The 25,457-nt window shown below is 54.1% G+C and overlaps 1 protein-coding gene across 6 annotated transcripts in view; it reads left to right on the top strand.

Annotated features, from left to right (window-relative positions):
- Positions 1-25,457, top strand: part of PLXNB3 (plexin B3) — a 394,300-nt gene that overhangs the window by 55,023 nt on the left and 313,820 nt on the right. Inside the window, exon 2 of one of the 6 annotated variants that reach the window (XM_085629790.1) lies at positions 19,690-19,853. The exons of 4 other annotated variants lie outside the window; for them this stretch is intronic. The gene's annotated coding sequence lies outside the window, so the exon portion shown is untranslated. Of the gene's footprint in view, positions 1-19,689; positions 19,854-25,457 lie in introns of those variants that run through there. One more of the 6 variants, XM_085629787.1, reaches the window with a different exon arrangement.

The raw sequence follows: 25,457 nt of genomic DNA, 5'->3' as shown, positions 1-25,457 counted from the left end.
GCGGAATTTGCGAAATTAACTTTCGCAAATTATCGCGAAAATGTTTAAAATTATCGCAAACAAGCGGAAATATCGCCTGGGCCTAAGGGCTGTCTCTGCTGTGCGAGGCCTAAGGCCTGTCTCTGCTGTGCGAGGCCTCCTAAGGCCCGTCTCTGCTGTGCGAGGCCTCCTAAGGCCCGTCTCTGGTGTGCGAGGCCTAAGGGCTGTCTCTGGTGTGCGAGGCCTAAGGGCTGTCTCTGGTGTGCGAGGCCTAAGGGCTGTCTCTGCTGTGCGAGGCCTAAGGGCTGTCTCTGCTGTGCGAGGCCTAAGGGCTGTCTCTGGTGTGCGAGGCCTAATGGCTGTCTCTGGTGTGCGAGGCCTAATGGCTGTCTCTGGTGTGCGAGGCCTAAGGGATAGCCCTGCTGTGTGATGATACTGGTTATTTATTATTTCTAAGTTTTATATAGCGCTAGCTTGACCCGTGGGTATCCTAGCGTTTACATACACAAAGGAAAAAAAATGCATTACATAGCAGGACATAAGGATGTATAAAGATATAAGCAACACATTATATTCAGGCACACAGTGAAGGGGAGGCAGAAAGCTCAGGTGGTTGAAACAGTCAAATAACCACATATCCTTGATGGTCAAGTGAGAGGGAGTCAACTAGGTTATTGAAGTCTAGGTTAGTTGACTTGGTTGGTAAAGTATTTGTTGAGGAGAAGGAGTTTCAGGTCCCTTTTAGAAGCAGGAGAAGGAGGGGTTGCATCTGAGGTCTATAGGGGGTGCGTTCCACATCCTTGGTACATTACCAGAAGAAGAGCGAGGCCGAGTGGTTTTCATTCTCAATTTCGGAGGGATAAGGAGTGAGTTGGAGCTTCTCAGGGGTCTGGATCTTCCAGCTTGTACCAGTTTGCTGTTCAGGTAGTTGGGGAAATGTGAGTGAAGGGTTTTGTGTGTGATGCATGACAATTTGTAAATACATCTACCTTCCATGGGAAGCCAGTTGAGGGATTTGAGGGTTGGTGTGATGTCTTTAAACCGCTTCACACCAGTTATGAGTCGAGCGGCCATGTTCAGCACTGCCCTTAGTGCGGGGCTGGGTGAGCTTTTGGAATCCCTGTTAGGATGGCGTTCCCGTAGTCCAGTTTAGAATGGACTAGGGATTGTACTATCGTCTTGAGATCATCCTGGGGAATGAAAGGTTTAGTTTTCTTGAGGTGTTTTGGTGAGTAAAGCGCACCTTTTGCAGAGTTTTTGATGTGGTCCTTCATTGATAAGTTCTTGTCTAGGGTGATGCCCAGTGACTTTACAGAGTCGGATAGGACGAGGGAGCAGTTTAGGGCATCATGATTCTTGAGTCGGGCTTGGATTGGTTGGTGGTTACTTTTCGGAGAGAACAGTATTAATTCCGTTTTGTCCGGGTTCAGCTTTAAGTGGTTTGCATTAAACTAAGTTTCGATCTTGGTTAGTGTGACACTGAGGTGTCGGACGTCCCTGGGTGATTTGATTTTGTAGTAGATTTGTGTGTCATTTGCATATAGGTGGTATCTAACTCCTGCTTGTTTCAGAATGATTGTGAGGGGTTCCATGAAGAGTTGGACCTTGACGCCTAACCGATAGCTATGTTGTGTGAGGCCTAAAGGATTTTTTATTTAATGCAATTTCATATAGCGCGGACTTTACCCAAAGGTGTCGGAGCGCTTCATAATAGAACCAAGACCGTTACATGAGGAAATTGACAATACTTACTTACACGTTACAGATACAAAGGAGATGGATGAAAAAGTAAAATAAAACAATAGATGGCAGTCACACAAAAATCAAAAACACAATAGGATTCGGATCGTACAGGCATAGATTACATATTTATAACATTGAAAGAACTTCCTTGAGGGGCATGGAAAGGGATGAATTGATTCTGGAAGTGTCTTTGAAAGAGAAGAGATTTGAGGTCAGTTTTGAAAGTCCGGATAGAGCTGTGGTACGGAGAACTGGAGGACGCGAGTTCCAGATTCTAGCCGCACTGCCTGAGAAGAATGGAACCATCGATCTTTCCCTTTTGAAGGTGGGGGGCTCAAGCAGTCAATTTTCCACATTCCGAGAACGTCTCGAGCCTCCAGAGATTTTAAGTTTATTCACCAGATATGGAGGGGAGGAAGTGTGCAAGGCTTTGTGGGTGATACAGGCAGTCTTGTAGATTGATCTTGCCTCGATGGGAAGCCATCGAAGAGCAGACAAAAAGGGTGTGATGTGGTCACTTCTTTTGGCCCCAAAGACAAAACGAGCCACTAAATGGAGAACGGATTTAAGAGTGAAAAGGTGGGATGTGGGGGGGCCAGCAAGAAGAGAACTGCAATAGTCCAATCTAGAGAGAATCCGAGGTTGGACCAAGGTTTTTAGGTCCTGCTCCGGAAAGGACTGTCGAATCCCCCAGAGAAGGCGCAGTTGTTGTTGTGCATTCTTTGCAATGGAATTGATGTGGGAGTGTAGATGGAGCCTTTTGTCAAGTATGACACCCAGAGATTAAGCGCGGTTGACAACGATAGGTTTGTTGTTCAGTAAGGATAGCTGTGTTGTGTGAGGCCCAAGGGATATATCTTCTGTGCGATGGCTCCGGTTGTACCTTGTGTCTAAGGGGTAGCTGCCCCAGACCCCTCAGAGGGGCCCCTCAGAGGGGGGAAGCTGCGCGGGCCCCTCAGAGGGGGGAAGCTGCGCGGGCCCCTCAGAGGGGGGAAGCTGCGCGGGCCCCTCAGAGGGGGAAGCTGCTCCGGGCCCCTCGGAGGGGGGAAGCTGCCCCGGGCCCCTCGGAGGAGGGAAGCTGCCCCGGGCCCCTGGGGGGGGGAGAAGCTGCGCCCGGCCCCTCAAGGGGGTAGCTGCGCCCGGCCCCTCAAGGGGGTAGCTGCGCCCGGCCCCTCCGGGCTCGCTCTGCGGTTAGGGTCGCCACGGTCCTTGGTCCGATGTTGGTTCTGATGTCAGACCTCAGGATGTACTGTGTGTCGCGATATTACATGATATTTGGAAGGGGGCGAGCCCTCCCACCGTCCCTCTACCCGTCCTTGTGACATGAGACCCCCCCCCCCCTCCAAGTCACCCTGAAAATAGATCCTCGAAGGCCAGTCCCCGCCCCCTGTCCCTTCCCTGCCCCGGAGGGTGGGGCGACTCTTGGGGACACGCACTTTTGGAATGCGTGCAAAGTAAACACGGGCTCCTGGAGGGGGGAGCAGGGGGTACGCATGAATGCTTCTGTCACAAATGAATGGAATTCCGGAACCCCCTTCGCCCCTCAGCATCACTCCCTTTGCTCCCCCTCGGCATCCCCAGCAGGCCCCCCATTAGCTCGCCACACCCCGACAGTTTCTACTGTATTCTGTCTGTAATGTAAATCCGACGCCTCGCCCGGGGGGGCCGCAACCTCACTGTGTCCCTCTGCGGCCTGTCCCTGCCTCTCTCCCGCCCTCCCCCACTCTCACTGCGGGTGCAGAGCGGCCTGGTCCCCGCTGGTCTCCTCCCGGACACGGAGACAGACAGGCCCAGTGAGGATGGAGAGATTAGAGGTCTGTAATCTGGAGCCATCTGTCTCCGGGGGACGAGGAACGGGGGCGAGGGGAGGGGGGCTCTGCTGGGATACACTGTGGACTGGTGTCCAGCACAGAGTCCTAGGGACAGGCTGCCGAGGGTCACATGGCCCTCTGGGAGCCACAGGGTCAGGGTCACAGGCATTATAGGCCCGTGCAGGCTTCAGGCTGGTAACTGCCCGCGCAGGACTCTCAGGAGGATGTGGTCCGTCGGCTTAAACTGCCGACTTTGGTGCTGGAAACCAGGGTTCGAGCCTCGGGGTCGCGTCCACATCCTGTGATTGTGGGCAAATCACTTAATCTCCCCGTGCCTGAATGTGTAATGTAAATACGATGCTCATGTAAAGCGCTCCAATACCTTCGGGTCGAGTTCGCGCTATATATATATATAGGCTGTTACTGGCCCTGTTACTGCCCTGTAAATCTCCCTTTGGGGTTGTTGTTGCTGCCCTTTTAAGTGTCACTCTGGGGCTGTTACTGCCCTTGTACTTGTCACTGTGGTGCTGATGTTGCCCATGTAAGTCTGACTCTGAGGCTGTTACTGTCCTGCAAGGCTCACTCTGGGGCTGTTACTGCCCTTCTAGATTTCACCCCAGGGCTGTTATTGGCCTGTTCAACTCTGACACACTACAGGTGAGGGCATGTTTCATTTTCTTTGTCCATCAATGGTGCGGAGCGTCCCCAGAGGGGTCTCGTCTCACCCGGCTGTCTGGGGGTCTGAGGACTCGGCGAGGTCCGAGATGCACCCGACCAGAGTGAGCAGGTTTACCCCCCAATCCTCGGAGTGAGATGCGGTCTGCAGCTGAGGGACAGAGGGGGCAGTTATGTTTCCTGGGTGAGCCTTGAACAGGCTTAAACAGAGGCGGACAGATCCGGACAGACTGACAGCGGCAGATCCATGGTCTGCGACGCACCGACACTTCTAGCTGGTACTGGGGCTGTGTGCTCACAGAGGGTAGGGACGGACAGACGGACTGAGCCATGGTCTGCGACGCACCGACACTAATAGCTGGTACTGGGGCTGTGTGCGCACAGAGGGTAGGGACGGACGGACGGACTGAGCCATGGTCTGCGACGCACCGACACTTCTAGCTGGTACTGGGGCTGTGTGCTCACAGAGGGTAGGGACGGCCAGACGGACTGAGCCATGGTCTGCGACGCACCGACACTTCTAGCTGGTACTGGGGCTGTGTGCGCACAGAGGGTAGGGACGGCCAGACGGACTGAGCCATGGTCTACGACGCACCGACACTTCTAGCTGGTACTGGGGCTGTGTGCGCACAGAGGGTAGGGACGGCCAGACGGACTGAGCCATGGTCTGCGACGCACCGACACTTCTAGCTGGTACTGGGGCTGTGTGCTCACAGAGGGTAGGGACGGCCAGACGGACTGAGCCATGGTCTACGACGCACCGACACTTCTAGCTGGTACTGGGGCTGTGTGCTCACAGAGGGTAGGGACGGCCAGACGGACTGAGCCATGGTCTACGACGCACCGACACTTCTAGCTGGTACTGGGGCTGTGTGCGCACAGAGGGTAGGGACGGCCAGACGGACTGAGCCATGGTCTGCGACGCACCGACACTTCTAGCTGGTACTGGGGCTGTGTGCGCACAGAGGGTAGGGACGGCCAGACGGACTGAGCCATGGTCTGCGACGCACCGACACTTCTAGCTGGTACTGGGGCTGTGTGCGCACAGAGTGTAGGGACGGCCAGACGGACTGAGCCACGGTCTGCGACGCACCGACACTTCTAGCTGGTACTGGGGCTGTGTGCGCACAGAGGGTAGGGACGGACAGACGGACTGAGCCATGGTCTGCGACGCACCGACACTTCTAGCTGGTACTGGGGCTGTGTGCTCACAGAGGGTAGGGACGGACAGACGGACTGAGCCATGGTCTGCGACGCACCGACACTTCTAGCTGGTACTGGGGCTGTGTGCTCACAGAGGGTAGGGACGGACAGACGGACTGAGCCATGGTCTGCGACGCACCGACACTTCTAGCTGGTACTGGGGCTGTGTGCGCACAGAGGGTAGGGACGGCCAGACGGACTGAGCCATGGTCTGCGACGCACCGACACTTCTAGCTGGTACTGGGGCTGTGTGCGCACAGAGGGTAGGGTCGGACAGACGGACTGAGCCATGGTCTGCGACGCACCGACACTTCTAGCTGGTACTGGGGCTGTGTGCGCACAGAGGGTAGGGACGGCCAGACGGACTGAGCCATGGTCTGCGACGCACCGACACTTCTAGCTGGTACTGGGGCTGTGTGCTCACAGAGGGTAGGGACGGACAGACGGACTGTTAGAACTGGGGTCACCAATTCCGACATGGTAGCTTGGCGCGAGGCAGGAAGGCACCCGAAGGCAATGTGTAAAGCAGTTGTGCAGCACACACTCACACAGACTCAGTAATACGCACACAATGAAGAGACACTACACCAGGCTGATTTGTAAAACAAGACCCTTTATCTCATTCGGGTCATGGCAAGTAAATTCATTTCGGTAATAGAAAAGAAAATCTCAGGGCAACAGTAAATTCATTTCGGTAAACAGAGCAGATAATCTCAGGGCAGCAGTAAATTCATTCAAGCGTATCCGGCATGAACATGATATCAAACATCCCCTAGGTAGGGAAATAATAAAGGCGACATTCCTTATACAACATTGATCCAGATGACATCACTTTTGCGCATCTCCAATAGGGGGGAGGTGGGGGGGCGCAACACTTCCAATGTGCGGATTTAATGCAAGTGCTGCAACTTAACTTTTGCGGCAGGAGCTCGCTTTAGGTACCCGCACCTCCTTCACAGGGTAATTACAGGCAGCCGGGCCTACTGAGGGTGTAGAAATTGTGGCCCAGTCTATTGTGCGAGGAGGTTAGCAGTTCCAGTCAAAGTTCACAACCCCCAGGCAGAGAGGCAATGCAGCGTGCGCCTAGTGTCTAGGGGCATATGGGCAGGCCCCAACTTCACCGCACTCACCGCTCTGTTTGTGGAGGTCGGAGGAGGTAGGCCCCACAATAGCGTCAGTCCTGCAGGATGAAGGCCGCCCCCCTCACCAGTCAGCCCCCTTCGACCCTCGGGGCCGGGACTGGTGAAGGTGGCCTCTCTCTCTGAGGCAATCGCTCTGAGGGCCCGGTCGGGGCCGTTCTGGGCGCCGCTCTCCACAACGTGGCCCTCGGCGAGGCCCGGTCGGGCTCCGGACTCCTCCCGCGGCAGCCAATAGGAGCGTGGTGTTCCGGGGACATGGCCTATGACGCAGCCGGCACCCTGGTTGCCACGCAACGCACGCTCTCCGCGCCTTTGGCCTTCTCTATCGCCACGGCGGCCCTCTCCAGGCTACGGGGGCCGCAGAGGCGGACCGGACCGCCGGATCTTCTTTGGGGGGCAGCCCCGGGGCCGCGGCGATGACTTCGGCCGCAGCGCTTCTCAGGACAACACGCCAGGCAGTCCCAGCGCCACCCTCAGGTACCCGGGCAGCGGCGGTGATCTTGGGCAGCCCACGCTCGATTTCTCAGCGCCGCGGAGGGGCACAATACGAGCACGCTGGCTCAGCGCTCGCCAGGGGGGCAAATTCGGTCAGTTTAGCGCGTGGATGGCACAGCGCTCGTGGAAGGGCATTACTGGTGGCAATCAAGCGCTTGGGTGTCACAGCATGCAGGGGCCCAGTAGCAGTTTGTACCAGTCCTGGGCGGCGGCAGTGATCTGGAGGGCAACTAGCGCTTGGCAGCACAGACAGATTACTTCCCCATAGCGCCGGAGGCACCGCTCTAGCAATAAAGTGCTAGGTGGGCACAGGGCTGACAGTAGAGCGCTAGGTGGGCACAGCGCTTTACCTGTTGATCCTCGCAGCAGCAGCAGCTCTCACAGGGTCCCCAGCGCTGGGAGGGGATAGCAGGTTCCAGGTTCACAGCGCTAGTTGTTAGCAGGTCTTAGTTACAGGTTCCTTGAGTGCAGTATCTTGGGGGACAGGTAGGGGTTGAGTTGGCAGGCATAAGAGGCAGGATGGTTCCCTGCAGCACACTGGAGTTGGTCTCCTGGGTTTCCCCCTCACTGGGCAAGATCAGCAGGCTGGCAGAGTCCCTCAGCTATCTTGGGTACAGCAGGGCCTAAGCTCAGTCAGTCCCTGTAGTGTAGGTTCCCCTCTAGGCCCAACCACCTACGCTCCGGCAGAGGTTCCCCCAGGTCCAGTGGTGCCCCAACTAACTAGTCAGGTTTCCCTCCTTTCCTCTTATACCCCTAGGTCAAGTGACCCTCCTGAAAGGCAGTAAAGCATATCTCCTCCCTGGGCTGGAAGGTTCCATGAGCTTCTACATGTCTGTCTATGGGACAAAAAGGCGGGACGGCAAAGATAAGTAACACTATGTCCCAGCCTGTTCCTAACCACTAGTGCGTGTGTTCAATGGCCACTCCGCAGTAGCAGGGGCCTGTGGCAGCCATGTTATTAGGAGAGAGCACCTGCACCTCAGCCTGTTTGGCAGTGGTAAGGCGCCCGGAGGCCTAGGGCCAACAAAAAGATGGTGGCGAAAATGAGGCGACAAGGGCAAAAAAAACGGGGTAAGACCACCCTAGGGCTGACAGGTCTAACACGGACTGAGCAATGGTATACGACGCACCGACACTTCTAGCTGGTACTGGCGCTGTGTAAGCACGAGGGGAACGGTCGGACAGAGCCATCTTCAGCCCAGCGCGGGCGAAGGGACTCTCCTCTGGACCACTGCTGCTCTGTCTGGTTTAATCCTTATTAATGGACCGCCTCTCGACAGGAGACTGGAGGTCTGGACAGGCCCGCATAAATCACCAGCCAGAGAAAAATCTGACAGGGGCGCGGCTTCACTGCAGCCGCAGAGGGACCAGGAGAGATGAGGGAGATAAGGATGAGTGGAAAGACAATCGGAAGAGAAAGCGAGACCGGTCGAGGAAGAGGAGGAAAGGCATACGCCGAGAGAAGACGTAAAAAGAAAGTAAAGAAATATATATGCAAGATGACAGAGAGAAATAAAGGAGATGTAAAGGAAAAAAAGAAGAAATTAAAATAGGATCAAGGAAAACGCTGCAAATAAAGAGTAAAAGATGGAAAGAATGATGCAGACAGAGCCAAAGATACACAAAGATGGAAAAAGAAAGATGTAAGGACAAGAAAATGAAAAATGGAAACCAAGAAACCAGGCGAGAAATCTTGTGAAACAAAAAGAAGGAACAAGCATTAGCAAAGCTAACCGATCTGTAGTCAATGTACTAATGCCTGCAATGTTAGTAGATTGGAGCAAAACACAGGTCAGAGCCAGCAGGACTGGACAGAATACCCAACCCTTCTCCGTGTTCCTTCTTTCCCCTCCCATCCACCCCTTCTCCTTCTTCCTTCTTTCCCCTCCCACCCACCCCTTCTCCGTGTTCCTCTCCCCCCCCCTCCCACCCACCCCTTCTCTGTGTTCCTCTCCCCCCCCCTCCCACCCACCCCTTCTCTGTGTTCCTCTCCCACCCACCCCTTCTCTGTGTTCCTCTCCCCCCCTCCCACCCACCCCTTCTGTGTTCCTCTCCCCCCCTCCCACCCACCCCTTCTGTGTTCCTCTCCCCCCCTCCCACCCACCCCTTCTGTGTTCCTCTCCCCCCCCCTCCCACCCACCCCTTCTCCGTGTTCCTCGCCCACCCCTCCCACCCACCCCTTCTCCGTGTTCTTCTCCCCCCTCCCACCCACCCCTTCTCCGTGTTCCTTTCCCCACCCACCCACCCCTTTTCCTTGTTCCTTTCCCCACCCACCCACCCCTTTTCCTTGTTCCTTTCCCCACCCACCCCTTTTCCTTGTTCCTTTCCCCACCCACCCACCCCTTTTCCTTGTTCCTTTCCCCACCCACCCACCCCTTTTCCTTGTTCCTTTCCCCACCCACCCACCCACCCCTTTTCCTTGTTCCTTTCCCCACCCACCCACCCCTTTTCCTTGTTCCTTTCCCCACCCACCCACCCCTTTTCCTTGTTCCTTTCCCCACCCACCCACCCCTTTTCCTTGTTCCTTTCCCCACCCACCCACCCCTTTTCCTTGTTCCTTTCCCCACCCACCCACCCCTTTTCCTTGTTCCTTTCCCCACCCACCCACCCCTTTGCCGTGCTCCTTTCCCCTCCCACCCACCCCTTTGCCGTGCTCCTTTCCCCTCCCACCCACCCCTTTGCCGTGCTCCTTTCCCCTCCCACCCACCCCTTTGCCGTGCTCCTTTCCCCTCCCACCCACCCCTTTGCCGTGCTCCTTTCCCCTCCCACCCACCCCTTTGCCGTGCTCCTTTCCCCTCCCACCCACCCCTTTGCCGTGCTCCTTTCCCCTCCCACCCACCCCTTTGCCGTGCTCCTTTCCCCCTCCCTCCCACCCACCCCTTTTCCGTGTTCCTTTCCCCCTCCCTCCCACCCACCCCATCTCCGTGTTCCTCACCCCCACCCACCCACCCCTTCTCCTTGTTCCTTCTTTCCCCTCCCACACACCCCTTTTCCTTGTTCCTTTCCCGCCTCCCTCCCACCCACACCTTCTGTGTTCCTTTCCAGCCCCCCTCCCTCCCACCCACACCTTCTGTGTTCCTTTCCAGCCCCCCTCCCTCCCACCCACCCCTTCTCCATGTTCCTTTCCAGCCTCCCTCCCTCCCACCCCTTCTCTGTGTTCCTTTTCCCCCCACTCCCTCCCTCCCACCCACCCCTTCTCCGTGTTCCTTTCCCCCTCCCTCCCACCCACCCCTTCTCTGTGTTCCTTTTCCCCCCACTCCCTCCCTCCCACCCACCCCTTCTCCGTGTTCCTTTCCCCCTCCCTCCCACCCACCCCTTCTCCGTGTTCCTTTCCCCCTCCCTCCCACCCACCCCTTCTCCGTGTTCCTTTCCCCCTCCCTCCCACCCACCCCTTCGCCGTGTTCCTTTCTCCCCTCCCTCCCACCTCTTCTCTGTTCCTTTCCCCCTCACTCCCTCCCACCCACCCCTTCGCCGTGTTCCTTTCCCCCTCACTCACTCCCCCCCACCCACCCCATCTCCGTGTTCCTTTCCCCCTCCCTCCCACCCACCCCATCTCCGTGTTCCTTTCCCCCTCCCTCCCACCCACCCCATCTCCGTGTTCCTTTCCCCCTCCCTCCCACCCACCCCATCTCCGTGTTCCTTTCCCCCTCCCTCCCACCCACCCCATCTCCGTGTTCCTTTCCCCCTCCCTCCCACCCACCCCATCTGTGTTCCTTTCCCCCTCCCACCCACCCCATCTCTGTGTTCCTTTCCCCCTCCCACCCACCCCTTCTCCGTGTTCCTTTCCCCCCTCCCTCCCTCCCACCCACCCCTTCTCCGTGTTCCTTTCCCCCTCCCACCCCGTCTCCGTGTTCCATTCCCCCTCCCTCCCACCCACCCCTTCTCCATGTTCCTTTCCAGCCTCCCTCCCTCCCACCCCTTCTCTGTGTTCCTTTTCCCCCCACTCCCTCCCTCCCACCCACCCCTTCTCCGTGTTCCTTTCCCCCTCCCTCCCACCCACCCCTTCTCCGTGTTCCTTTCCCCCTCCCTCCCACCCACCCCTTCTCCGTGTTCCTTTCCCCCTCCCTCCCACCCACCCCTTCGCCGTGTTCCTTTCTCCCCTCCCTCCCACCTCTTCTCTGTTCCTTTCCCCCTCACTCCCTCCCACCCACCCCTTCGCCGTGTTCCTTTCCCCCTCACTCACTCCCACCCACCCACCCCTTTTCCGTGTTCCTTTCCCCCTCACTCCCTCCCACCCACCCCTTGTCCGTGTTCCTTTCCCCCCTCCCTCCCACCCACCCCTTCTCCGTGTTCCTTTCCCCCCTCCCTCCCATCCACCCCTTCTCAGTGTTCCTTTCCCCCCTCCCTCCCACCCCTTCTCCGTGTTCCTTTCCCCCCTCCCTCCCACCCCTTCTCCGTGTTCCTTTCCCCCCTCCCTCCCACCCCTTCTCCGTGTTCCTTTCCCCCTCACTCCCTTCCACCCACCCCTTCTCCGTGTTCCTTTCCCCCACACTCCCTCCCACCCACCCCTTTGCCGGGTTCCTCTCCCCCCCCACCCACCCACCCCTTCTCCGGTTTCCTCTCCCCCCCCCCCCCCCACCCACCCCTTCTCCGGTTTCCTCTCCCCCCCCCCCCACCCACCCCTTCTCCGGTTTCCTCTCCCCCCCCACCCACCCCTTCTCCGGTTTCCTCTCCCCCCCCCCCCCACCCACCCCTTCTCCGGTTTCCTCTTCCCCCCCCTACCCATCCCTTCTCTGGGTCCCTCTCCCCCCACTTCTCCGGGTCCCTCTCCCCCCCCCCCCCCCCACCCACCCCATCTCCGTGTTCCTTTCCCCCTCCCTCCCACCCACCCACCCCATCTCCGTGTTCCTTTCCCCCTCCCTCCCACCCACCCCATCTCTGTGTTCCTTTCCCCCTCCCACCCACCCCATCTGTGTTCCTTTCCCCCTCCCTCCCACCCACCCCTTCTCCGTGTTCCTTTCCCCCCTCCCTCCCTCCCACCCACCCCTTCTCCGTGTTCCTTTCCCCCTCCCACCCCGTCTCCGTGTTCCATTCCCCCTCCCTCCCACCCACCCCATCTCCGTGTTCCTTTCCCCCTCCCTCCCACCCACCCCATCTCCGTGTTCCTTTCCCCCTCCCTCCCACCCACCCCATCTCCGTGTTCCTTTCCCCCTCCCTCCCACCCACCCCATCTCTGTGTTCCTTTCCCCCTCCCTCCCACCCCTTCTCCATGTTCCTTTCCCCCCTCCCTCCCACCCCTTCTCAGTGTTCCTTTCCCCCCTCCCTCCCTCCCACCCACCCCTTCTCCGTGTTCCTTTCCCCCCCTCCCTCCCTCCCACCCCCCCCTTCTCCGTGTTCCTTTCCCCCCTCCCTCCCACCCACCCCGTCTCCGTGTTCCATTCCCCCCTCCCTCCCACCCACCCCGTCTCCGTGTTCCTTTCCCCCTCCCTCCCTCCCACCCACCCCATCTCGGTGTTGCTGTCCCCCTCCCTCCCTCCCACCCACCCCATTTCGGTGTTGCTGTCCCCCTCCCTCCCACCCACCCCATTTCGGTGTTGCTGTCCCCCTCCCACCCACCCCTTTGCCGGGTTCCTCTCCCCCCCCCCCCCCCACCCACCCCTTCTCCGGTTTCCTCTCCCCCCCCCCCCCCCCCACCCCTTCTCCGGTTTCCTCTCCCCCACCCACCCCTTCTCCGGTATCCTCTCCCCCCCCCCCACCCACCCCTTCTCCGGTTTCCTCTCCCCCCCCCCCCTACCCACCCCTTCTCCGGGTTCCTCTCCCCCCCCACCCACCCCCCACTTCTCCGGGTCCCTCTCCCCCCCCACCCACCCCTTCTCCGGGTTCCTCTCCCCCCCACCACTTCTCCGGGTCCCTCTCCCCCCCCCCCCACCCCTTCTCCGTGTTCCTTTCCCCCTCCCTCCCACCCCTTCTCCGTGTTCCTTCCCCCCTCCCTCCCACCCCTTCTCCGTGTTCCTTTCCCCCCTCCCTCCCACCCCTTCTCCGTGTTCCTTTCCCCCCTCCCTCCCACCCCTTCTCCGTGTTCCTTTCCCCCCTCCCTCCCACCCCTTCTCCGTGTTCCTTTCCCCCCTCCCTCCCACCCCTTCTCCGTGTTCCTTTCCCCCCTCCCTCCCACCCCTTCTCCGTGTTCCTTTCCCCCCTCCCTCCCACCCCTTCTCCGTGTTCCTTTCCCCCCTCCCTCCCACCCCTTCTCCGTGTTCCTTTCCCCCCTCCCTCCCACCCCTTCTCCGTGTTCCTTTCCCCCCTCCCTCCCACCCCTTCTCCGTGTTCCTTTCCCCCCTCCCTCCCACCCCTTCTCCGTGTTCCTTTCCCCCCTCCCTCCCACCCCTTCTCCGTGTTCCTTTCCCCCCTCCCTCCCACCCCTTCTCCGTGTTCCTTTCCCCCCTCCCTCCCACCCCTCCTCCGTCCTCCGTGTTCCTTTCCCCCCTCCCTCCCACCCCTTCTCCGTCCTCCGTGTTCCTTTCCCCCCTCCCTCCCACCCACCCCTTCTCCGTGTCCTTTCCCCCCTCCCTCCCCCCCACCCCTTCTCCGTGTCCTTTCCCCCCTCCCTCCCACCCCTTCTCCGTGTCCTTTCCCCCCTCCCTCCCACCCCTTCTCCGTGTCCTTTCCCCCCTCCCTCCCACCCCTTCTCCGTGTTCCTTTCCCCCTCCCACCCACCCCATCTCAGTGTTCCTTTCCCCCTCCCACCCACCCCATCTCCGTGTTCCTTTCCCCCTCCCACCCACCCCATCTCCGTGTTCCTTTCCCCCTCCCACCCACCCCATCTCCGTGTTCCTTTCCCCCTCCCACCCACCCCATCTCGGTGTTGCTGTCGCCCACCCTCCCACCCACCCCATCTCGGTGTTGCTGTCCCCCTCCCACCCACCCCTTTGCCGGGTTCCTCTCCCCCTCCCACCCACCCCTTTGCCGGGTTCCTCTCCCCCTCCCACCCACCCCTTTGCCGGGTTCCTCTCCCCCTCCCACCCACCCCTTTGCCGGGTTCCTCTCCCCCTCCCACCCACCCCTTTGCCGGGTTCCTCTCCCCCCCCCCCCCTCCCTCCCACCCCTTCTCCGTGTTCCTTTCCCCCCTCCCACCCCTTCTCCGTGTTCCTTTCCCCCCTCCCTCCCACCCCTCCTCCGTGTTCCTTTCCCCCCTCCCTCCCACCCCTCCTCCGTGTTCCTTTCCCCCCCCCTCCTCCGTGTTCCTTTCCCCCCTCCCTCCCACCCCTCCTCCGTGTTCCTTTCCCCCCTCCCTCCCACCCCTCCTCCGTCCTCCGTGTTCCTTTCCCCCCTCCCTCCCACCCCTCCTCCGTCCTCCGTGTTCCTTTCCCCCCTCCCTCCCACCCCTCCTCCGTGTTCCTTTCCCCCCTCCCTCCCACCCCTCCTCCGTGTTCCTTTCCCCCCTCCCTCCCACCCCTCCTCCGTGTTCCTTTCCCCCCTCCCTCCCACCCCTCCTCCGTGTTCCTTTCCCCCCTCCCTCCCACCCCTTCTCCGTGTTCCTTTCCCCCCTCCCTCCCACCCCTTCTCCGTTTTCCTTTTCCCCCCCTCCCTCCCACCCCTTCTCCGTTTTCCTTTTCCCCCCCTCCCTCCCACCCCTTCTCCGTGTTCCTTTTCCCCCCCTCCCTCCCACCCCTTCTCCGTGTTCCTTTTCCCCCTCCCTCCCACCCCTTCTCCGTGTTCCTTTTCCCCCTCCCTCCCACCCCTTCTCCGTGTTCCTTTTCCCCCTCCCTCCCACCCCTTCTCCGTGTTCCTTTTCCCCCTCCCTCCCACCCCTTCTCCGTGTTCCTTTTCCCCCTCCCTCCCACCCCTTCTCCGTGTTCCTTTTCCCCTCCCACCCACCCACCCCTTCTCCGGTTTCCCCTCCCACCCACCCACCCCTTCTCCGGTTTCCCCTCCCACCCACCCACCCCTTCTCCGGTTTCCCCTCCCACCCACCCACCCCTTCTCCGGTTTCCCCTCCCACCCACCCACCCCTTCTCCGGTTTCCCCTCCCACCCACCCACCCCTTCTCCGGTTTCCCCTCCCACCCACCCACCCCTTCTCCGGTTTCCCCTCCCACCCACCCACCCCTTCTCCGGTTTCCCCTCCCACCCACCCACCCCTTCTCCGGTTTCCCCTCCCACCCACCCACCCCTTCTCCGGTTTCCTCTCCCACCCACCCACCCCTTCTCCGGTTTCCTCTCTCCCCCCCCCCCCCCCCCCACCCACCCACCACTTCTCCGGGTCCCTCTTCCCCCCCCCCCCCCCACCCCTTCTCCGGGTTCTGTTATTCTGTTATTATAAACTTAAAAGGGAGTTACATCCTGCCTCCTCTCTTTCCTGGCTTCTCATTGGTTTCTGTGTGTGCTACTTACTTTTCTTCTATTTCTATTGGCTGTAGCATATTTTCCTCCATTTACAAATGCTTGTTCCGTGTCTGCTTCTCTTACCAGTTTCCCGCCGCCGAAATACTGTTAACATCTGAGTTGGTGGAGTTATTTTTTCATAAATAATGATTTGCCTCATTCGGCAGCAGTTTTATATCACTGCAACTTATCACAGTGAGAGATTAAGTCATTTTCCCAGAATGACAAGATGTTGCGCTGGCGAGACTCGAACCGGGGTCCCCAGCTCTGGCCACTGTGCCACATTCTCTGCACTCACGTGATGGTTGTCAGGGAGCTCTTTCCTTCGACCCTTAGTCCTGGACGGTAATTGATAAACCCTGCTTCTATCATATAGGCGAATCTAATGCATTACCAATGCTTATCTTCTGTTTTTTGGTTGGCACTGGGTGCATGTGGTGTGTGTGGGTTGATGAGCGACGAGGTTTGTCCTGAATGCTTAAGGAAAAGAACAATCTCCCATGCCCCCAAAGCTATGTATTTTTGTATTATTTCCCTGCTGCTGTGTGCTATGAGATATGGCCATGAACAATGTAAAATGTTGGTGTGTTCGCGCCCACCACAGCGCTAGGAAAACACTCAAACTCGTAAAGGTGCCTTCTTGGGAAAAACAGAGAACAACTTTTCTAATGAGTGTCATATTTTTTATTTCCTTATTTTCAAGACGTAGCCTCGTAGCATGTAGTGATTCTCTCTCTCTCTCAACTCACGCTCTCCCCCCCCCCCCCCATCTCCATGCCCTCTTTCCTTCATCTTTGTTCTTTTCTGTCCTACTTTTCTCCGCCTCTCTTTCTGTCCCATTTTTCTCTAACCGAGGCGAAACCGATGCATTACCAATGCTTGTTAATTACTGCCTGGTCTGAAACCTGGAGGTCCACGACCCATTTCAAGCCCCAATTGTACCCCGTTTACCAGACATGGGAAGAAGAGCCTGGCATGTGAAGGGGCAGACGGGGCTGCACTGGTGCCACAGAGGCAAATGCAAAACAACAAGTTGATGGATGGAATGCTTGAGTGCCCCCTCAGTTAGGACTGAGCACTATCTAGGGCGAAACCGGTCCTAGGATGCTTATGTTCTGGTTCAGGGAGGACTTGGCCTGGCAGTTGGGACTGGACTGTTGCGTTGGAGCAGAGTCGACACTGATTTGCATATGGCTGGGTCCAAACTGGAGTGGCGTAGTGAGTAAAAGAATGATGGGTTGGGTTCAGCCGGAGTAATTACCCGTGACTGAGATTAATTCAAGCATTCCATCCATCACTTGTTTGTATATTTTATGCTGGTACCAAAGAGGTCACGTCACCCAACATGGACTGTGGGGATATGCGGATCGGCTTAAGACATTGAAGATTTGAAGGTTACAACGTATCATGGTTGTGCCGCACGAGTCGTGAAACGAGTGACATTTTGTTGGTCATTTCCACAAGAGCATTATTACAGGCCTTTGATGGGACGCCAGTGTAGTGACTCACATGAATTAATAGGACGACGGGCTGGCTGAGTTTGAGGTTACGGCTCGTATTGTAGCCGGAACGTGAACAAGGGTCCACTGACGAGTTGTAACTAACGTGCAATTTGGACTCTCTAATGTGGAGTTGTTTAAATGTTACAGGACCAGACCTTGTAAAATATTTTATAAAGGCCCGGATGCAAATGATTTTAGTGGCCAAATGATTGCGTACACCCAGCTCTAAAACATATGGGATTTTCCTGACTAAAAGGACGGATATCGGGATCGTGCTCGTGGCTGTGTGTGGGACACTTGGAGCTGAATTGTGCATATAAGTATCCGGACTGGGGACTCGCATTTACACACTATAACGCAAGCATAGATGCTGTGCAAATTCGACTTTGGCTTCATGATTCCTCCGTTTATGCCTTGAAAAAGTCTAAGCAAAGGCGAAACACGTGTCGGCTAATCGTGTGCTGGGAATTTTAATACTTTTACAATGTGAATAAAGCCTGCTAAACAGCATGAAGAATGACCTTTCTGGATTTCTGTCTCTGATCAATGTTGTTGTGTCTTCTCCGTTCGTAGATTGGGGTTATATATATATCCAAGGGTCTGACAAACCTAACCAGTAATAAATAAGGACAACTGGTGTGCTGGAAGAGCCTCAGTTTTTGTGTTTAAATTGGTTGCACATTGATTTGTGCTGACAACACCGTTGGGTAGTAGGTGTTTGGGGCCAACCTAGCACCCGTGTATCGAAATACTGTAGAATAGTTTCATTTGTCACGCTAAATCATTGTTAGAATGCTTTATGCTTAGTGAATGTGCGGACATTTCCCTGTAAGGAACACTACTACCTGTGTATTTTTGTCAAATTTAGGGGGGGGGGGGTGGCTCTCATGATGCGAGGTGGGTACCCTCAGTGGCTGCTGGGGGTGTGGTCAGATGCAAGGGGATGTGGTCAGATGTGATGGGGTACCCTCTGGCTGCTGGTGGGCGCGGTCAGGTGCGAGGGGTACCCTCAGCGGCTGCTGGTGGACGGGGTCGGGTGCGAGGGGTACCCTCAGCGGCTGCTGGTGGACGTGGTCGGGTGCGAGGGGTAACCACAGCGGCTGCAGTGTAATGTTACTTGGGTTCCCCCCAGTGAAAAGCAGTAGCCAGGATGTGGTTCCAACCTTCGTTTTATTGATTGGTTAACTTATTTCACCAGAGAGCGCCGGGCATACTGCTCTGATCGCTCTAATCCGCCTCGCGCATGCGCAGTAGCGTCCAATATGGCCGCTACACGCATTTGCATGCCTACTTAGTGCGCGTCCACTAGACCGCGACACTACATATCTCCCCCTTTTATACCACACAAAACTAATTACATAACTGTGAGTGTTATTCCAGTTCATAGTCTTTAAACTTGGATGGTCTCACCACCGCTCGCCCAACTCGGGTGCATCTTACCGGGGTAGTGTGTCCTTCTCGACCCCCTTCTACGACTGGGCTCCCCCTTCTTCCTTCTTGGGTACCTTTTCCTTCTCTGTCTCCATTCTCGCCCACTTCCCTGGTCCTTTCCTCCGTTGTAGGTCCTTCTCGTACTTTCCTCTCGCTGCTAAGGTCTTCAGGAACACTCTCTTCATTCTCTCTATTAGGAGTTTCTATTTCGTTTCTCGTGTCCTCTGGCGATGTCGCTCCTTCCTTGTCCTCGCGGGGCCACTGTAGGATTTTGTTGCATTTAGCCATACGGTCCTGGGACCACACATTTCCATCGCTGAGCAACGCCGCTCGGTCATACACTTCTTCCACTCTTAGAGGTGGGGAGTATTTGCTGTCTCCCTTTCTTTAGAGTACTGCCAACTTTACTCTAACCCACTCCCCTTTTTCTAAGGCTGTCTCTTTCACGTTTTTTCTGCGGTTGTAATGTTCTGTATATATCCTCTGTGCTTTCTCCAGGTTGTGTTGCACCACTGCTGGAGACCATTTGCTTGTGATTGTCTTCTCTTTCCAAGCGACATTGTCTTTGGTGAAGGATTGCCTTCCTCGTAGAATTTGAAACGGGCTGTACCCCGTGCTAGTGGGGGTGATGCGGTAGGCCCATACCGTGCTTTGTACTTCCTTTTCCCAGTCTTTGCCCCTGGAGATGGCTGCCTGTATGGAGCCCATTATCACCCTGTTGAACCGTTCTACTTGACCGTTGCTGGCAGGGTGATATACTGACGTGTGTTTGAGTAGAATGCCATTTCTCTGTGCAAATCTGGTCCATTTGTTCGATGTAAATTGGGGTCCGTTGTCACTAATTATGGCTCTGGGGATGCCTTCCCTGAGGAATACCGTTGTGAGGAATCTGAGTATTGTGTCAGTGTCCATTTCTTCTTGAATGTGTACCTCTGGCCACTTTGAGTATTTGTCCACTATAACACATATGTACTTGGGATTCCCTGGTTGTCAAGTACTGGCCCCAAGATGTCCACTGCCACTTCTTCCCGGGCTTACTGGGGTTTGTGAACCTTCCTAGAGCAGGTCTCATTGGTTTCAGGATTTTGTCAGCTCCTTGGCATTGCGCACAATCTCTTACATGTCTCTCCACCTGTAGATCCATTCCTGGCCACCAATACGTTTCTTTGGTTCTTGCTTTAGTCTTCACGATTCCCAGGTGTCCTTCATGTATTATAGTCAAAAGATATGGTATTACATTCGCTGGTGGGACCACTCTGTTTCCTCGGTATACAAACACTCCATTTCTTACTGACAACTTGTCCCTGACCTCGTAGAATTGTCGAAGTTGAGGCGTCTGTTGTTTCCTATCGGGCCACCCTTGAACCATGCATTTCTTGATTTCTTCCAGGTCTCTATCTGCTTCATACGCATCCTTCCATTCTCGCCTGCTTATTGCCCGTTCCAGATCTTCTGTCAAGGCTACCATCACATCATCATCTTCTGTGACGTTGGTGGCACTTTCCATTGCTGATGCTCTGCTGAGATAATCTGCTATCTTGTCTCTTGAGCCTGGTATGTATTCCACATCATAATGATATTCCAAGAGTTTCAGTGTCATCTTCGCTATGCGGGGTGTCGTGCTGGCATGTCCGCTTGACGTTAGTACTTTCACTAATGGTTTGTGGTCCGTTTTCAGCAGGAATCTCGTGCCCCACAGGAACTGGCGATACTTCCCCATGGCCCATACTACGGCCAACATCTTTCTCTATCACGCTGAACTTTTGTTCTGAATTCGTTAGTGACCTGGACGCAAGCTGATCGTCTCCTTCTTGCCGTCTTGTCTCTCTTGCATGAGCACTGCTCCTAACCCCTTTTCGCTGGCGTCTGTCATCAATATCGATTTTCCTAGGGGATCGTACCCATGTAGCGGGATAGCCTGGCTGATTTCTCGTTTAACTTTGTCAAACTATTCTTGCGTGTCGTCCGTCCATGCAAAAGCTGTTTTCTCCCTCGTGAGCTGCCTCATGTGGTGCGTTTTCGTGGCAAAGTGCTGGACGAACTTACTGTAGTATTCCGCCATCCCTAGGAAGGATCTTACTACTTCCTTGGTGGTGGGCGGAGGAGCATCGCAGATGGCTGTCGCGTTCCCTTTTTTGGTGTTATTCCCTTTTCTCCGATTTCATGCCCTAGGTAGGTGACTGATGACCTGCCAAAATGGCACTTCTCCCACTCTACTGTTAGTCCGTTTTCCTCCAGGATCCTAAGTACCACAACCAGCTTCTCGTCGTGGTCTTCTTGTTCCTTCCCCATCACTAGGATGTCGTCTTGGAAGTATTGTACTCCTATGTCTCTGAACAGACGGGCCATTAGTTTTTGAAAAACTGCTGCTGCCGATGCCAGACCAAAGGGCATGCGGCAGAATTGATAGCACCCAAATGGAGTTATGAATGACGTCAGTTTCTTGCTCGTGGGGTGCAGGACTACCTGGTGATACGCCGACTTTAGATCGATTGTGGAGAACCATTTCACTCATTTTGTTCGTGCCAGCATTTCCTCTATGCATGGTAGCGGGAACTTCTCCACCACAATACATTTATTGAGTTCTCTGAGATCCACACATAATCGCACCTTGCCTGTCTGTTTCATGGCCACCACCAATGGTGCCAACCATTCCGTGCTGTCGATGTGTTCAATAATTCCTTCTTCCTCCAGTCGGTGTAGCTCCCGTTGCACTGCCTCTCACTGCGATCGGTATGTTTCTCACTTTGTGTGTCACAGGGTGGGCATTCTCCTTGAGCACAATTTTGTGGGTAAATTTTCCCAATTTCCTTATCTTGTCACCAAATATTTTCGGGTTATCGCTTCGCAGTCCCGCTGCCTTAGACCATTTTCCTTCCAACGTTACTAACACTTGGGTGTCTCCTCCCGGATTCAGTTGCATTCCCAATTCTCCTTGGTCCATCCACCCTAGGACCGAGGGTCTTTTCTCTGCAACGTACAATTTGCACTGGGCGCTGCGTTCTTTGAATTGAAAGAGCAGTCTTCGGCTCCACTCTCGGCGTCTATTCTGTCTGTACTGTGCATCTCTTCAACTGTCTGCTTCCACGGCATGTGTCTTCCCTGAGTATCCTGTGTATCTGAGCCAGTGCCTGGGTTTACTCTAGGTGTCTATTCTGTCTGTTCTGTGCATCTCTTCAGCAGTCTGCTTACACTGCATGTGTCTTCCCTGAGTGTCCTGTGTATCTGAGCGGGTGCCTGGGTTCACTCTAGGCGTCTGTTCTGTCTGTCCTGTGCATCTCTTCAGCTGTCTGCTTCCACTGCATGTGTCTTCCCTGAGTGTCCTGTGTATCTGAGCGGGTGCCTGGGTTCACTCTAGGCGTCTGTTCTGTGCATCTCTTCAGCTGTCTGCTTCCACTGCATGTGTCTTCCCTGAGTGTCCTGTGTATCTGATCGGGTGCCTGGGTTCACTCTAGGCGTCTGTTCTGTCTGTACTGTGCATCTCTTCAGCTGTCTGCTTCCACTGCATGTGTCTTTCCTGAGTGTCCTGTGTATCTGAGCGGGTGCCTGGCTCCAGTCTAGGCGTCTATTCTGTCTGTCCTGTGCATCTCTTCAGCTGTCTGCTTCCACTGCATGTGTCTTCCCTGAGTGTACTGTGCAGCTACTCTGGAACCCAAAGGATCAGTGGTGGGTCGGTCTAGGGAAATATAAGTTGTTCATTGAAGCAGTGGACATGTGAGTCTGTTAGTTTGATGGAATTAGCATAAAGGAGGGATAGAGGAGGGAAGAGTCTAGAAAGGATACATGGGAGGTCATGGCAGTAGAGAGAGGTTTGGGATGAGTCGGAGAGTGGAGGTAGAGGACATATTGAGAGGTGTAGGATGAGACAGTAGGGCATTGGATGGAGTTGAAGTTTTTTTCCATTCTTTCTACATTAGGAGTAAAGTAATAAATATATAGTTACATAACTACATAGAATGTTTTCACATATAAGGAAAATAATAGCAATATAAAATTGTGTAAAAATTACCTACGTGCAAGTGTGGATGGATTGTTAATAATTCAGACTTTCAGGTGTTGCTGTACGTAAAAGCTATTTCATTTGTGTGTGTATATATATATATATATATATATATATATAATATATATATTTTTTTAAATGTTTGTTTTCCTCAATATGTCAAAAGTGAAACCCTTATAGTTATGATCATACGTGCATATTGTAATAGATACATAAAATAAACAGAGACCCATAAGCATCTAATCAAATAGCTTATATGAAAACTATGAAGTGACCTATATACATGTTAAGCATAAAATGATGTATAAAAATATATATATATTTTTTACCATAAGTTATATATACACTTGTTAAGCAGACCTAAAGAATATCCATATATTCTTAAACCATAAATAGTATATATATTTGTACAAATAAATGCACATATCTAAATACATACATATAATCAAATGATACCTGTTTACACACACAGGGATATGCTGTACATATGATTTGCGTGTGGAGGTCCTGTAGGAAAGAGCCAACTCCTACGTAGTCTTCTGAAGATAAGACCGGTATCCGTGGCTCTCGTGTTTGGGAGTAATGAATTCCATAGTTTGGCAGCTTGAACAGTGAAAGATGTGCCACCTGTTTTTTTTTTTTCTAGTATGCCTGGTTTTCAAGGTGCGGTGGCAATCTGGAGAGACGGTTCCTTTGGTGTATGCATTTGGTGGTTTTATTTCTGATGAACAGCGGTGCTGCTCCATGGATTGCTTTGAGGATGACACAAAGCAGCTTGAAGGTCGATCTTCTGGCAACCGGTAACCAATGCCGGGCCCTGACGGCAGGGGATAGGTGGGCTTGTGGCTTTATGTGTAAGAGCAATCTGGCAGCAGAGTTCTGAATCCGTTGTAGTCTTTTCATAGTTGATAAATATGATCCGTGGTGGAGGCCGTTGGCGTAACCATGCTTAGACAATACAAGAGAGATGGTAGCCTGGGCCTTGTGTGGAAATCCCAGTTGAGGGAAGATGCGTCGCAGAGTTTTCATGGTGATGAAGCTTGATCCTGCTAATTTGTACACTTGGCCATTGATCGACAGCTTGGAGTCCATGGTAGTTCCAGGGTTTCATACTTCCTTAGATACTTTAGGAGGTGGTCCCAGGTCGTCAGGGCAGGTACAGAGCGTGTCATCATTTTTCAATTCACCACGTGTCAATATTTCTGCTTTGGAAGCATTCAGTGCGAGATGGCTCCACGTCAGCCGCTGTTCAACGCCTCTGAGGCAACTGAAGATGTTTGAGTTTCCGATGTCTTTGGGGGATTCCAGTTTAACGAGATCTTGAGACTCATCTGCATAGTTATAGGTCGTGAGGTGAAATTGATTGATCAGTGCCAGTAATAACTTCATGTAAATGTTGAAAAGCATGGGTCAGATGATAGAGCCGTGATGGACTCCTGCTTTTGTGGAGTATGGTGTTGATGAGAACGGAGAAGCATGAATGACATTTGCTTTGTTTTGAAGGCAGGACGTGATCCAGTCGAGAGCAACCCCCTCTATGCGGGCTTCGTTGAGTCTTTGTATTAGTGTCATGTTCAACTGTGCCAGAGGCTGCTGAGACGCCCAAGAGAAATAGTGCAGTATTCCCGTTCTGGTTTACTGTGTTCTTAAGTTCATCCCAGATGGCGATGAGGGCAGATTCTGTACCTCTTCCTGGACGGAATCCTGTTTGTAAGTCTGAAAGTATGGAATTATCTTCAATGAATTGTCATCTGGGCGAATGCTGCTCTTTCAGTTTTGCAGAGGAAAGGTCCATTTGTAATCGGTCTGTAGTTTGGGTCATGCAAGACCAGGTTTGTTTTCTTTAATAATTTGTGCCTTTGTCTTCTGGAAAGACTCCTGTAGTTAAAGAACTAGTGCTGCTTGTTCTGACCAGCATGGCAGCAGAGGTAGTTAAAAGAATGTTCATGAAGCTTGTGGTGGACAAAGGTCTGTAGAGCATCTGGCTGGCCATCTTGCTTTGACCAGATCCATAAATTCAACTTTGTGATAGTTGTTTGAAGGAATGCAGAGGCCGGGGTAGCCTACCCTTGGAGGGGATTGTTGAAAATAGGTCAGTGCTGGTGGTTTTCCTTTGTTTTAAATAGGAGTCTAACCTGTCTGCTTTGGCTGTGTAATGACTTGCCAGTTCGTTAGTAAATTCTTAAATCATGGAATGAGTTCCTTCTATGCATTTAGGTTTACGGAATTTTGTGAGAATTTTATAAAAGTCTTTATTTGCATACTTAGTGTTATGAATTCTGCCTGAATCGTACCTTTGTTTAGCTTTTTTGATTGTCTTGATTACTATTTGTTTGAGCCAGGTGTGTTGCATCTTTGAAATTTGTTGTTTAATCCTTTTTAGGTCTCGCCTGGCGTTGCAGGGCAAAGCGCTGCTCGCTCGGCAAGTGATTTTGTGAGAGAGCATATTTCAGAAGGGGGCTTGAAGCCCCACCCCGTATTTCCATTAGCTTGCGTCATTGTTTATGCTAAATGGTGGCCTGCCATTGGAAATGGGGTTTAGTAGCCGCTGCCCTTTCGCCTTTCTGTCTGGCCCATCCGGATTGTCTCGTCTGCTTTGTGGCTGTCGCAAAGCATTTTCTTATCTTTGTCTGGGACATCTTTTTTCACTGAGCCCTGACAAGTGGCTGAGTGAAAACAGATGTTGAGCGCTTGTTCTAAGATGATTGCGAGGCTGCTGTAGTAATGGAAGGCTGCTGTTTCAGTAAATAACTGCTGTGCATTCAAGTAAACATTCAGGCGGGTGCGCCTGGGGACTTATAGTAAGTACTATGTGTTCAACGGCATTTGTACACCAACAAATTGCCTACCTAAGATAGTGCCTGCAGTTCACGAAGAGTGAAACGTGATTCCGTCTTTTTCAAACTTGCTGTAATAAAATATCAGTGACAAATCCGCTCCCTTTTTGTCTTACGCAGCGTTCGTGTTTCAAATTAAACTTTTTTTCCGGTTCAATTGCTAACCTATTAAAGCTTTTGTCACCCACTCATTTGGACCTCATTGTACAGTTTAACGTAGGGAGGCCAAGGCGCTTCAAATCTAATTTGCTTGTCTCTCAGACTGGTTTTGGGCAGTGAAGGTGTCGGTTCATTAAAACTATTCATGGAAAATCAAGCTCC

The sequence above is a fragment of the Triturus cristatus genome, chromosome 10, assembly GCF_964204655.1.
Source record: "Triturus cristatus chromosome 10, aTriCri1.1, whole genome shotgun sequence".
Classification (NCBI taxonomy): Eukaryota; Metazoa; Chordata; class Amphibia; order Caudata; family Salamandridae; genus Triturus; species Triturus cristatus.
The sequence above is the reverse complement of the archived record's forward strand: the minus strand, read 5'-3'. Positions and strand labels throughout refer to the sequence as shown.